Source organism: Podarcis melisellensis (genome assembly GCF_964234715.1).
Source record: "Podarcis melisellensis genome assembly, chromosome: 1".
NCBI classification, from domain to species: Eukaryota; Metazoa; Chordata; class Lepidosauria; order Squamata; family Lacertidae; genus Podarcis; species Podarcis melisellensis.
Window position 1 is genome coordinate 90,627,774 of NC_138528.1, and position 15,417 is coordinate 90,643,190.

Genomic DNA, 15,417 nt, shown 5'->3' on the forward strand with positions numbered 1-15,417 from the left:
CAAAGTTCAACATTCAAAATAAGACTAGCAAACAGATTTATTTTTACACACTCATACACCAATACATTTTCAATTTTCCAAGCTGTTTGCACCACAGATTTGCAAAATATTTGCTTGCATAATAAGAATAATTGTTATTGTTACTTTGTTGGTAAAGAGCGAGTTAAACATTTAAATGCACTTTAAGGTTTGTGGGGGATGGAGATAGATCAGTAGTGCTTGATCAATAACATCCTGCTAGGCTGAAATTAAATGAGTTCTCAAAAGATGCTAAGGACAAAAGAACAAAACATTCATTTCTCTTACTAATGTGAAAAGAAATGATAGAAATTATGTGGAAGATAATTTATGAAGAGACTAAATTGAGGGCTTTGTTCTGCATTCTTGCAACCCAGTCCACACAGCATTTTAACCAGGGATGAGTTTATCGTGAATTTTTAATGCATACTTACTCAGACACAAACCCTCTTGCCTTCAGTGGTGTTTACTCCCAGATAATTGATGTAGGATTGCAGAAAAGTCCATGACTACCTACAAAAATACTTTTTCTATGGTGGCAACTCATACTGTATGTGGAAAACTCTCTATCCCCAGCGCTTAGGTTACCTTCCCTTTTAGAGTGTTTTTACATGAGTAGAATGTGTGGTTTTATTTAAAATACATCTCTGGGTTATTTGTGGGGCATAGGAATTTGTTCATTCCCCCCCAAATGTAGTCCAGCCCCCCCCCACAAGGTCTGAGGGAGAGTGGACCAGCCCCCTGCTGAAAAAGTTTGCTGATCCCTAGATTAAAATGATTAAAAATACCAAGCAAACATTGAAAACAACCTGATGTATTTTTTGTCAAAATATAAATAAAACCAGCAATTTTAAAACAGCCATATATAATAAAAAGTACCTCTTAAAGTTACATGTCTAGGTAGGCTTATCTAAACAAAAAGGTTTTTAGCAGGTATCAAGATGAATATAGTGATGGTGCCTGCCTTTTGCCTAATGTCAATAGGCAGGGGGCTACCACACTAAAAGATCAATTCCTTGCATGTGCATAATGGACATCGCATGGCATTTGTAGAAGTGCCTGTTCCACAGACTGAAAGGATCAAGTGGGAACATAAAGAGTGAGCTTCACTAGCAAAAATACCTTTTTTAAACAAGCTTTTGATTCTGCTGCTGCTGAACATATTGATTTTATTTGCTGCTGTTTTTAGCTTTTCCCATTTCTGTAATCAGCAGTAATTTCTCCCTTACAAAACAAACTAATGTCTTCATTGTATAACTTTTTACACAGATGAGCAGTACTATTAAAATAAAAAAACATGGGCCAAGTGAGATCACCCAAAAATCATAAGCCAATAATAGGAACTGCACGTGTTATTCAATGTTTAAGATGGAATACATACACACACACTCAAAAGATGGTAAAGGTGCTGTTTGATGCTGCCCCCTTTTGCCAAGCAAAGTCAACAGCCTAGATTTCCACTAAAACTTTTCATAGTCGGTCTATCTTTTTCACAGCAAAACGTCTTCAAGGAAAATGATGAAACCCCAACAGATCTCCAGACAAAGTTTGTCAGGCATTTATCAAGCTTTACAGAAGTGAAAGCTGGTGATGCACTCATAATACATACACCTGACGACAGATGGTAGCAGAAATTCAAGGATATGGGACTCCACAGTGTTCATTCTGCTTGAGTGCCAAAGACCACAGTAACTCTGAAAAACAAGGCCACACCTTATGTTCTAGGATCAGCAGCCTGTCATATATGGGAATAAGGAGCAATCCCTGAACACAACAGTGTGCTAAGTATGAGCAGCCTGGCAATTCTTAACGCAAACTTCAACGGAATAAATTGTTCTCGAAACTAATGCCACCAGAACTCGTTTAAAGCATTTTTGCACATCATCTGGTGGTACTACCAAGTTATACCCCAACCCAACAAGGAATGTCAGGACAACAAACAGCAAATACATCTGGAATGATAAACATAATAATAATAATACCACCGCTGCTGACTGATCCAACACTCAAGGCTTTAAACGCATACGCTCCCCTGCCTGATCTGTTTTACAGTGGTACCTCGGGTTACATACGCTTCAGGTTACAGACTCTGCTAACCCAGAAATAGTGCTTCAGGTTAAGAACTTTGCTTCAGGATCAGAACAGAAATTGTGCTCCGGCGGTGCGGCAGCAGCAGGAGGCCCCATTAGCTAAAGTGGTGCTTCAGGTTAAGAACAGTTTCAGGTTAAGAACAGACCTCCGGAACGAATTAAGTACTTAACCCAAGGTACCACTGTACTCTGCAGAGTCTATTAATCATACAATCCAATCTGAAAGAGGAGGGGAAAGTTTCAGTCAGAAGGAAAGAAACATGTGATTCAAGAGGAGGTTGAAAAAAGAAGCAGCTATTTAAAAACCCTGAGTAACTTGCTTAAATATCAGCAGAATTATTCATCTCCCACCCCAGTCTCTCTGCAGTTGCCAACTAGAATACTCTTCTTGCCTTGTAGACCAGACATATGAAGGAAGTTTAACTCCTCCACAAGCAGTTCTGTGATGGTCACAACTCACCAATTCTATAGATTCCCTTCCCCTAAAATATCAAGAACTAGCTAGAACCCTTTTTCTTCCAAGGCACCCCACACCCTTCCATTCAATAACCAAATATTTAGAAAGAGATGGGGAGGGAGGGAAAGACATGATAGCCAGACTTCAAACTCATTCAACTGGATGCCTTTTCTGCCTGCAGTTCAATCAATGGCATGAAAAAGAGGAATTAATTGAGGGAGGGGGGCAGAAACAAACTTTGCCTTCCAGTCAGAACATGAACTTGTGGGGAAATGTTTTTTTAAAAAAATAAGCATGATTTTGGAACGGAGGCTTCATTACACCATTTTGTCCCGTCCTGTCCCCCCCCGCCCCAACAAAATCCAGAGAGAAACCAAGTGCTGAAATTCCACATGCCTGGAAACTGAGCAGAGTGAAGATGGGATGGATTTTGTTTTAAAGTGCAAGGATGGATTTCTAAATTCAAAGTTGCATGGTGTAAACCTGTGCAGATATGGATCTTCGCACTTTGCCTCCCTCCCACCTCCACTCCTGTCCCAAACAAGCAGGCGTCAAGAATTTGCTGCAGGAGAGAGCTGTCAGGCTCTTAAATGTTCTCTTACAACTCACCCCCTCCTGCTTTTTAGTAGAAACATTCTGAATGAATTAGCACACCAATGCAGCAAGTGGAAGGAACAGTTAAGAGATCTAAATCAGCAACTTTAAATAAAAATAAAAGTGACAAGGGAAAGAGGGTGCATGTCTTGCATCTACTAAGATCTGTTTGGACTTAGGATTTTTCCCTCCTTCTATCCGCTCCCCTTCCTCTTATTTCCAACAATGCATAAAACCAGAGAGCCCTGCTAGCTTCTCTGCTTCCCTCTCTCCCCTCCGCTTTTGATCTTCATCAGGACGTGAGCAGAAAGTTAATGGGCCACCCCTACCACAAAGGCAAATTACCACGTGAACAAAAAAAGAAAGAAAAGAAAAAAATAATATATTTTGCTTCTCTACAGACCCTTCGCTCCCAGGCATCCCACCCTGCAATGTAACCCCCAAGCTATCTTATTGCTTACAACCCCCAGAATTGAATGGGAAGGGGGGGGGGGAGAGATTTAGACGGAATCAGGCAACACTAACCGAGCTTTTAGTTAATTTCCTCTTCAGCGTCTCAACTGTGCTTGGAGACCACCCCTGGTTTCCACAACCGCCGCTAAAGCGGGGGGGGGGGGGAGTGCGCGGAGAACAGAGGGACGTCAGGGGACCCCTTAACCTGGTACACACTGCACGTTCAAGACTACAATGCATCCCAGAAGCCATTAAGACAACAAACAACAGACCACCACGGCCAGCCCGGCTCCATTCCCCTTGTGCTTTTGCTGCTAAAGGGGACTAAAACAGACGAGGCCACGCAATGAAGCAAAGCTTTTCTTTCAAACTCGCTCTTCAAACAAAAAGGCTTTGCGTCTCCATCCTTCTGCCGAGGCAACTACACCTCCCTCCCTCCCTCCCCGGACTCCTCCCCCCTACCCCCCACAACTCCAAGTTCCTAAACTTTGCAACTTCTTCATGCACGTCGAATGCGGAGGGTGGGTAGCATGTTTTAAAATATTCTCCCCCCTCGCGTGCATGCCACCACTCACACAGTGGACGCGGTTCGACTTACCCTTTGTTTGAGGTCTCCAGGGCGATAGAGCTTTTGCAAACGTTCACACGCACATCTTTACACTGAAGGAAATTACCGCGGCTGCAGACGTAATACGGTGGGGCGGGGGGTCGCGCAGAAGATCCCAGGAAAACAACAGCCCTCGAGAAAGCCCAGTGAATCCTACAAGCTGCCGTGGGGGCCTCCTGAGTCCCGATGACCGCCAAGCAAGCAGGGTCCGCTGCGAACTGCAGCCGCCTCGGAGTTTCGGCTTGAGTCCACCCTCCTTGTTTCCCTTCTCTCTTTCTGTCCCCCTCTCCCTTCCAGCCAGGAGCAGTCCAGGCTCCTATCAGAAACGCTTCAACCCTTTTCCATCAGGAGGGGAGGAGACGGAGACGCTGCGGGGGGGAGGAGGGAGGGAGCAAAAGGGGCTGCCAGCTCTCACTCTGCGCTGATGTCAACTAACCAATTCAAGAGTTAACAGGGCACTTATTTACGCGCAGCTCCCCACCGACAACCCTGGTCGTGGGAATTAGGATATATGCCGAAGCTTCCACTGTTTGATAATGGCTCTTAAAGAAATCCGGCCAGCGCCTCTTTGGGAAATAACGTTTGGGGATCTTTTTGAACTCTGTTTTGAGTGCATGAGATTTTCATCAGTTTTTCTCACCCCGTTTACATCCTAGAACGATCGCTTATACCGAATCTGATTTACCGACCGCGTGGTTTGCCGCTGTTACTACCCCACCCCCGTTCCCGCGCCTGCCTGCCTGTATGGCAAGCCCGACAGTACGAGTTGCCTTGCAAATGCATGGATGTTCTGTGCTGGGTGATTTACAAAAGGGCAAATGACCAAGGACAGAAATGCAAAGGGAAGCGGGGGGGGCGGGCGGCGGGAAGAAGCAGGCTACGAAATGTGCATTTTCTTTTAATTCCTTAAGCGTGGGGTATTATTCGAAATCAGAACTGATAGCTAGGCAGAGAGAACTGCTGGCGCTGCTGCTTCCCGGGGAGAAACCGGACTGAGCTGGCGGGGGAGAAGCGTTTGGAGACAGTGAGAAGGCGGCTTGAAAGAGCAAGGAACTTCCAGCGAGTGGAAACTTGAGCCCTTGTAAAATAAACAGAAGATCTTTGCTCTGTGATCGCCTTAAAAGCAACAGCAAACGCTGCCCCCGAGCTATCCACACTCTTTCCCCCACCCTTCAGTGTATGGGCAGGTGGGGCAGTGTTGCAATCCCACGGATAGCAGAAAGCGCCGAAGAGCTCGGCTTGCAGCAGAAACGTGGACCGTAGAGGGCAGTAAGGGGCTAATTAAAGAGACGCCTCAGCCCACCCCTACCCCTTAGGTCAGATTTGGAGGTGCGGTATAAGAGAGACGAGTCAACCCCTGTAATGGAACGATTAGAAAATCCATAGGAAGAACACCCAAGCGCACGCACACAAAAAGCATCGATAAGTAAAACAAAAAAAACGCCCATTTGAAACGGAGAATATATATATATAAATTTGCAGCACAGAGAAAACTGTGTACCTTGCTCTGGGCATCGTGCCTAGGGGGCGCTTGGGAAGCAGCGAAGAAAACAGGCTCCTGTCGCCGCCCGCCGCCTCGCCCGGACAATGTGCGAACAGATCCCGAAATCGTTTCCACTTGGAAGTCGATTGTGTTGGTTTCAGAGAAACTCGCTTCCAGTTGTTGTTTTTTACGTGTTTTGGTGGCTACAATTCTGCGAACACTTACGCGAGAGTAAGCCCACCCAGCCCCGGGGAACTCAACGGGGTTTTACTTCCGAACAGAATCATACCATTGTAGAGTTGGAAGGGACCCCGAGGCTCATCTAGGGCAACGCTCCCCACCTGAGTCTCACAGTTGTGCACATTTTTAAAGCTGTAATCCCAGGCACGCTTGATTTGGCTTGCAAATCCTCTGCCGCCGTTTCAGCCCTTGGTGCTACGTACATAAGCCTGCATGGCTTGCATACGGACCCATCCGAATATAACGCATCTCTGAGGGAGCCTTGAGGAGCAAAGCCAGCCTCTCTGCTGCTGCTGCCACCTTTTGAAAACAAGCCGCCCTACAGCGCATAGAAGAGAATGGAGGAGTACAGTTTGTTGCGCCCCACACATTCCAGAGATATCGAATGGAAAACATACATTCGTATTATAAAGGTCCATTTGCGGGAGGGGGGACCCTACTCACAGTAAAATGGTCCACTGTTTAAACTGGGGGGAGGAGGGGGAAAAGACCTTTTCCAGCCGGAGATCAGCCTCCCCTTCCGAGGAACCACCGAGGGCGCCATGCTAGCGGTGGGCGGAGCCAAAGGCAAAAGTGGCGGGAACAGCAAAAGTAAATCTCACCTCTTATGCTTCTACTCACATACTGCTCTCTGTTCTCCATCCAGTAGAAGGAAGAGACAGTGAGAGTTCAAAGACACCTTTTAGCCAGGCAAAAAATATTCAGGGTGCAGAAGCAAGGGGAGACTTCTGGCGACCAAATAGATATGCCTGGAAGACACATTTCTTCCTCAGGCGTACAGTTTCCCACCCCTGGGAAGGAAAGCTGTATGCCACTCTTATTTGGTTTTTCCTCAAATGGGTTGTGGGGGTACACTTCTTTCTTACCCACTTGTTTGCAAATGCCACTGCCTCAGTTTCTCCATAAGTTTGGAATAATATTGACCTTCATGTGGTGCCTTGGCTATGAAGTTTATATATGACCCTTTGAATTTGCTTCAAAGTAAGCATGTATAGGATTGTTTCATGGTACAATCTTGGACAGCCATGGCCAAACTTGGCCCTTCAGATGTTTTTGGGACTACAATTCCCATCATCCCTGACCACTGATCCTGTTAGCTAGGAATGATGGGAGTTGTAGTCCCAAAATATCTGGAGGGCCAAGTTTGGGGGTGCCTGATCTTGGGCATGCCTACCATGGTTGTAGCCAGGATTTTTGTTAGGGGGCAGGCCTTTTGTTACGGGGGGCAGAACCTCAGTTTCTTATGTATTTTACTGAATTTTATTGATTGGGGGGCAGTTGCCCCTCCCTGCCCCCCTAGCTACACCCATGATGCCTACTCAGAAATAATCCCTAATAGGTTCAGTGGGGCTTACTTCCATGTATGTGGGTAAAGGACTGCAGCCTCGGTGAGCTTTCCCATCCTCTGTGCTAGAATGCGGCCTACTAGTACATTTTTTTAAGTTTCTCACCCATTTTTATTCTTTATTCACTTATATTTATGTGTCCAGGAATCAAAATGTTTAAAAATAATCCATTTAAGTTTAATAATCACAAAACTTTAAACATGCTGAATTGGGGGATTTCACCCATAATTTTGCTTATTGATCACTTTGCCCCAGTTAATTCTGCACAATAAAACAATCAACTCAGCTTCATTAACTATGCACCCTCAAATCAGTGAAGTATATTTTTGCTGTGTTCTTAAGCTGTTATCTGTACCTTCCTAACGCTGCTTGAAGCAGCCAATTAAAAACCCTATTACAACCTGGATAACAAGTGCAAACAATAAAGCAAAATGAGTGCACTGTGCTGTAATCAATTTGCTATGTGTTATTTTTAACAGTTTCTTCAAGTGTTGCCATTTAAAAGGCACTAATATGAATTCAGGATTCTTATGCATTTGTTTTTTGGCTATTTAACTCACTGGTATTTGGCAGGGCTTTTTCTTGAAGCCGTGAAAAATTAAAGGTTATTTCATGAGCAAATATCCTAAAATAGCACACTTTTTCTCAAATAGTAGTAATAAAGTTTAATGTCTAATGCAGGATGGCTAAACTGTGGTGATCCAGATGTTGCTCCAGATGTTGCCACATTGCGCTGCTTGGGCTGATGGTCCAGCAACATCTGGAGAGCCATAGGTTTCCCATTCTTGTTCTAAACATGGAGGGGTGATACACCATGTGAAATGCCAATCCCTCTAGTAAATGCCACATTTATGCAGCTCTTGGGTATCAAACATGATCTGTCATGGTTCCAGATACTAATCTGATCCCATAAGCACACTCCCAGACACTTTGGATACACTGCTGATGCCACCCCAGTCAGAGAATCTGCTAGCAAGGACGGCTATGTTTCCACACACAGAGGAAGTCAAGACATGTAGGCTAAACCAGGAAATCTCTGTTGCAACATCACACTCCCCAAACTCAGAAGAAGCACAGAACCAGACAGTGACCCCAGGCATATCCAGGGGAACTCTGAGATGCTCTCTGCTGAAAGCACAAACATGCTCAAGAGTTTTCAGGTTCAAATATCCCTGTGGGGGAAAAAACCTCCACATCCAATTTGGGGGGGGGGGATATATCACCAGGCAGCAACAAGAAGCAAATAATTATTCATTGGTGCAGAGGGGGAGAGAGAGAGCAGGGAGAGCAGCCTTGGGCATTCAGACACTAGGCCAAAGTGTGCAGGCATGTTGGGGAGGCTGTGTCATGCCAACCAGAGATGCATGTTTGCAGGCAAGGAGATGGAAGCTATGTCAGTGCCAGGCATGCCACCATTATTGGAGGATTGATATAGCCTAGAATATTGCTGGATGACACTTCAAAGAACTAGCAATAGAGACGCCTGCTGCTCAGAAAGGCTGGGTAGGGGGCATATCTCAAATATATTCTCAAATCTATGGAGGTCTGGAGAGGCATAACTAAACACTTCACTATGTGGGTGTCCTCAGGAAGCCACAGCCCCACAGAACATGCCTGGCAATGGCAGGAGTCCATTGCCTGCTCCACAACTCAGAGGCTGTGGGAGCCCCTGTGAAGTCATTGCAAAACAGATCCAGAATCACACATGCCAACCCTGATCAGGAGCTCCACAGCCCCCAGCTACAAGGCCTTAAAGTAGGACCTGTGCCAGGATGGCATAGAGGAACCAAGGCTACTCAATGGGCCAGTTCTTCTCCCTGTGGTAGGCTGAGATATTAACTTTCTAACAGGAGAATGAACACGGGAGTTCACCATAAGGTTCCCATTCATGACACACCCACCTCCTACAACTCAATGCTTCATGTGAAGGAACATGCAGGGATGCCCACTTTCCAGGACCAGGCAGCAGCATAAAGATGAGGGCCAGGGGGACTGTGAGGCATGGCATGGCAGGGGTGGACGGATTAGAGTGAACTCCACAGCTATGCCATGAAAGAGCATTCAATAATGCCATTTCTTACCATATTCCACACAGCTGCTTTGGCACCTGCAGCCATGCAACTCTTCACCATCATAGCAATTACACCAGAGGAGGTCTTCTGTCATCGACATGACTGGCATTTGGGCATTGGACTGGATTTCACTGTCTTCTCGGTCAATTCTAGCTCAATATACATGAGCCGTGACAAAGGAAATTCGCAATTTTACAAATTAAAATATGCAACAGTATTCTGAGAACCGCACAACTTGATTCAATCTGATAAACTGCAGGGGTCTGTACTTATTTGGGGGGGAAACCACCAGATTTAGGGCAGTGCAGGCAGTTCCTCTACACAGGGCACTGAGCCAAGGCAGCATCATTGAAAAGATCCATTTGGGGGTGCCGAATTTTGGCCTTGCTCAGGGCACCATATGCCCCTGCATATATTACATTATATGAACATGGCACCGGAATTGGTGCACAACACAATAAAATTGCTAAACCAGTTTGCTTGGCAAGCAGAAGGTGCCAGGTTTAATCTCCAGGCAGAGCTGGGGCAGATCTCTGACCAGAAACATGAAGCACTGCTGTCAGTCAGTGTTGACAGTACTGCACTAGATGGACCAAGAGTCTGACTCAGTATAAGGCATCTTACTGTGCCCCCCATGCACAAATTTGCAGAGACATTTGCAGAACCATTTGCTTCCTAAGCATTTCCTTTGCAGAAGCAATTTAAAAATATTAACAACTTGTATTTTCACCACATAATGGGCAATCCCATAACACATTCAGTGCTTGGTTGCCAGTGGTTTGGAAGAAATTGCTTTGTTGGCTGTATCATATGCTGAACAGGTTGTAGGAATGCTAATTGCACATATCACAGTCAACATGGATCTGCTTTTGCATCCCTTAGTTTCACTTCAGAATAGATTTTGACGCATTCATTTTTCATTTGAATTCCAACCATTCCATTACTTTTTTTGTTAATTTCTCCACTCTTCTTTCTTTTTTAAATTACACGGTTTCCTCAACAACATGTCCTATATTTTGTGAGATTCATTGCACTGTATCCTTATTTCCAACAGCCCAAACAAGACAATGTTCTGCAAAGAGGTTTGTCTGCTAGAGCCCAAATTCCTGCAGAGTTCATGCAAGCACAAATAAATGTTAGATTCATTTTTTAACCACTAGGTGGAGTACATGTGTTCTTATGCAGCCTTTCAATGCAGGGCGGGGGAGGGAGACTACTTTGTTATGAATGCTACTGACCTGCCTTCTGCACGGTCAGAGAAGCACAATGAATCTGTTGGATCCCCTATATAATGGGCATATAAACATTATATATTTGAAAGCCTTACTTTCATATGGTCCTTACATTCTACAGGCCACACTACAAGTAATATAGCAGCTTAAAGTCATCAAGTTGTGATAGTTTCCTCACCCACAGAAAAGAAATTTAAACCTACATTCCAACTTTTAAAAAATCCTTGGTTCAGGTAGGATGCATTTCCTTGGAAGTTACTGTTTTCAGTACTTCATATACAATGTAATTAAATTTTTTAATTTAATAGTCAGAAGCTCAACACATAGATTTGGGGTTAACAGCAGCAATATGGCAGCCTCCATGAGCTCAGTAAGAGAATAATAAATAATAATAACGACAACAACAGCAAGGCCATTTGTGTTGCCACTGCACTGTCGCTGCTGCCGCCGAAGGGAAACCAAGAGAGCTGGAGGAACTGCGTGACAACACATCTTTTTGTGCAGGATCAGTTCCAAGACTGATTTTGCTGGCAGCCTGCTGGGACTAGAAGCCCCAGGGAACCGGGCAGCTGTGCAGCGAGGCTCAGCCAATGGCTTGACGGATGTTGCACAAACTTCTTCTTCCACCAGCAAGTGGGCACTGGTCATGAGTGGAGGCAGTGGCGTAGCGTGGGTTGTCAGCACCCAGGGCAAGTAATTTGCGCCCCCTAACCCGTGGATTTTAGCACTCGAGTCTCTTCCACTAGATTAGTTAAAGAAACCCTTACCCCCTAAGCACATGTATTGTTTGTTATGAAAATACTGATGTAATTAAAGTAAAATGCATCTAAATACAAGTTTATTTTCAAACACGTGAGTGCGAGCGCCCCCCCCAGATGTTGCGGCTGGCCCCCCCTGCACCCCCCCACGCTACGCCACTGAGTGGAGGCTCAACAGTCCACATATTCAAAAAACAGCCACTGAAGAAGAAGATGGCTGTGCCCAGGAGGAGGGAAGCCTGACTTGCCCCTATTTCCCATGTGGCTTCTCCCTGAGGCACTCTTCTCCCACCTGCCCTCAAGTCCCACAGGTCTTCTGACGCAGTTTAAACCACTGCACAGGTGAGCAGCAGCTCCATCTTCGGTTTTGTTCATTCCTTCTGTTTTTAAAAGAGACTTCTTCTTCTAAATATTTTGTTTTATTTAAAAGTAAAATAGAATCACAAGCTCGCTCCAGGCACTGCAAACTCCCCAGCTGTCACTTGCGGAAACATAGGAGTCAGGTAGCATGGAGCTGCTGAACTTTCCCACACACTTCAGGAAGAAAGGGGGGGAAGCAAGAGAGAGAAGGGGAAAGGGAGAGGCAGACAAAGCAAAGAAAGAAAGAGGAAGAGGAGGGAAAATTAAAACAACAAAAACAACAAGGATGCAGGATTTAAAAGAATTCGTGATGGTGGTCCCCCCCCCCCGCTCATACTTTTTACTACTGTTGTTCAAGAGAGGCCAGTGGCGTAGTGTGGGGGGTGCAGGGGGGCCGGCCACACCGGGCGCAACATCTGGGGGTTAGGGTTAGGGGTGCAAATCCACGGGTTAGGGGGCGCAAATCCATAGGTTAGGGGCGTAAATTACTTGCCTTGCCCTGGGTGCTGATAACCCACGCTACGCCACTGAGAGAGGCTCTCTAGGGAGATCAGCTATCTTTGGAGGTGCTCAGATAAAGCAGAAATCAGAGAGAAGAGAGGCTAGTTAAAACTAATATCAGCAAATAAAAAGTATTGTACTTCCAGCTCAAACATGACAATCATGGTCGCTTGACCCCAGCCTCTCGGGGGAATGAAAGGGGAACCCAAGATGCAAAGTGAAACAGACCAACAATATACCCCTAACCCCAAAGCAAAACCACACATGGTCAAGTTCAGGGACAACGAAGAAGTCAAAATGGCAATGATCTAGGAGAAGGTGGAAATCAAATAAACGACAGTGACTTCACACAGCAATAACCAGACCTGAAGGAACTTGAACAGAAAATAACAGAAGTGATCCAAACCTCCATAACGGACTCACTGTGCCAAGCCTGGAGGGACTTAATGACCCCATTGGAGCAGCAGATCAAATAACTAAACTCCAAATTTGAGACTCTATCAGCACCTTTACCACCTTGGAGAAGAAGATTCAGATACAAGACAAACAAATTAACCACTGTCAGAAGGAAAACACAGACACGAGAAACAAACTAGCTGACGCCAAAAATCTCAATGGGTGCTGCAACATTCACATTCACAACTTTATTGAAAAAGTGGAGAAAATAGACCAAACAAGTTTTGTCGTGCAATGGCTGAAAACCCTGTTCCCAGACCTGCCACTCAATGTGGAGAACCTGGAAAGGGCACACAGGGCTCTGAAACCCATCCTGAAAGCTGGCACCCCACCCCACCCCCCACCCCACATGGGACATCATTGTATGCTTTGTCTGGAACAGACTCAATAAATTAACCTCCCTGTGACACGAGGACAACCACACTATGGCCTTACAGCAGGGGTAGGCAACCTAAGGCCTGGAGGGCAGATGTGGCCCAATCGCCTTCTCAATCCGGCCCATAGACAGTCTGGGAATCAGCGTGTTTTTACATGAGTAGAATGTGTCCTTTTATTTAAAATGCATCTCTGGGCATAGGAATTTGTTCATTTTTATTTTCAAAATATAGTCTGGCCCACCACATGGTCTGAGGGATGGTGGACCAGCCCACGGCTGAAAAAGGTTGCTGACTCCTGCCTTACAGAATCTTTCACAGGAGATTCTGCATCCTTGCACATCAACTCTCCAACAAGCAGGAATAAAAGACTGATGGGGCTTTCCCTCTGCACCTAATCTCAGACTGGGATAGAGGGTAGGGAGCAAGATGTTGCAAAATGCCGCATTTGGTTAACTGAAATCATCCCAGGTTTACGAGAACCTGCAAATCACTTGTAGTTGGTAAAGCCAGTGCTTCTCCCCACCAGGCCGAAATCTATAATTCACTAGCCAGCAGTAGTTCATGCCATTGGATCCACACAGTGATAAGAAGAGAAATGCTTTCTCCTGCAACCAGCTGTAACATTACACACAGGTTTGATGGATGAAAAAGAAAGGAGAACATTCCTTGAGAGGGGTGTCTACATTTAGACAATTACAAATCTATAGGGATTGACAATTGGTGGCATTTTAACTAATCTCTTCCTCTCTCCAGGTGTCATGTACAATCATTCCAATAGACCCCCTCAGTTCTGCCATGCTAGAAGATGAAAATTAACAAAGCCAACATAAATATTTATTCAGAAAGCATTGTTCATTACCCGCTGCCACTACTGTAAGTGGCTGAAGAATGGTTACTTTGTACCTGCTTAGTGCTGGAATAATCTACTCATTCACTGAAATTGAAATATATTTATATAACAGCACTGAGGATCTATTGGCAGTCATTGTGCTGCATGTGTCCACCCTACAGGGATGCAGGTTGGATTTGGCAGTCCACTCTTGTCATTTTCAGCCAGTTAGTTAAAATTTTGGGGTGATGCCCATTCACAACATGCAACCCCAGGACCATCACCTGTTTCACACACCTGCTGCTCCTGGTGGCTGCCAGTGTTTCAGTCATGGACTCCATGTTACCTTCACAAAAGTTCCATTTCCTCAGAGATCTTCAGGTAAATCTTTGCTTAGGGAGGCATCTTAACTCAAAAAGCAACATCAATGAGGACATATGATAGTCTTTTGGGGTAAATGCCCCAACCTGGAAGCATTGAGTAAACACCATATACTTTAAAAAAAAAAATTAGCGTTGTGCAACATGGTTAACATTTTAGCAAGCTGCATATCAAATGGGAGTCTGTTGATCCTGGGGCAAAGCTATCCTCCTATCTAGTGTATTCATAGACAGTGAATACTGGTATGGCTTCCAATGGAAGCGAGAAACAAGATAAACAGAGAGTTTGGCAAATAAGCAGCTGTGGACAAGGAATGTCACCACCAGAAGGATGTGATAGTTAGCCAAAAGGAATCAAGTGTGGTCATCATGCTACACATGAAATCACTACAAACTTCCCTCAGTGACCTATGAACTTCCAGAAATTGCCTGTGCTCCAGCCATAAAACCTTCTTGAGGCACAAAAGGGAATGCAACTACAGCAAGCTGTAAGAAGCCTCTGGACTAGCATAAATAGGAGGAGTCTGGCTTTCTTATCTTTCCCTGTTAATGAAGCAATACTTCATTGCTCACCAAAAATAGCTTTAGGTGCTGCATTTAGATATTCACTCAAAATATATTCAGGGTAAGCTCTCCTGAGTGATCAGGTGGGCCGCTAATTCTATTTTCTATGTCCCTATCTGGATATCATACAGAATAGGCATCATCTTAAAGGTTTGCGATAGGTTTGGATCTCAGAATTAAAATGCTGGTGATATAGTGTAAAAATGTGAGCCCTAGGGGCACTATTCTATAAAACATCCATTAGTATGCAGGGAATTGTTTTTAGACAACCATAACAGCAATAAGATTTAATTATAATTTTGCCACAGAGGAAGAGGACTGGTGCTTGAAAACAAGAGCAACCCACTTTTCTTATGAGACAAACAAATTGAAAGTGTTTACCCAAAATGCCCAGGGACAAGTTACCTAATTTATTTATTTATATTTTCTTGCCCATCATCTTAAAGCTATTCATGTGGCAAAAGAGTAGCAGAGGTCATTTTAGGCTAAACTAGCACAACTTATGCAACTGCATTGGTTTCCAAGACAACAAGTACGGTAAGTTCCTGCTCTTGTCTGGATCACTTTTCTCAAAAGTAAAAGCTCGGGGTTTACAGGCCT

The 15,417-nt window shown here is 44.8% G+C and overlaps 1 protein-coding gene across 9 annotated transcripts in view; it reads right to left on the reverse strand.

Annotated features, from left to right (window-relative positions):
- The window catches only part of SEMA5B (semaphorin 5B), a 347,589-nt gene extending 340,961 nt beyond the window's left edge, over positions 1-6,628 (reverse strand). For 3 of the 9 annotated variants that reach the window (XM_081924849.1, XM_081924851.1, XM_081924843.1), the window contains exon 1: positions 4,211-4,566. The gene's annotated coding sequence lies outside the window, so the exon portion shown is untranslated. The other 6 variants (XM_081924844.1, XM_081924852.1, XM_081924848.1 and 3 more) reach the window with 5 other exon arrangements.
- Between the last annotated feature and the right edge of the window lie 8,789 nt (positions 6,629-15,417).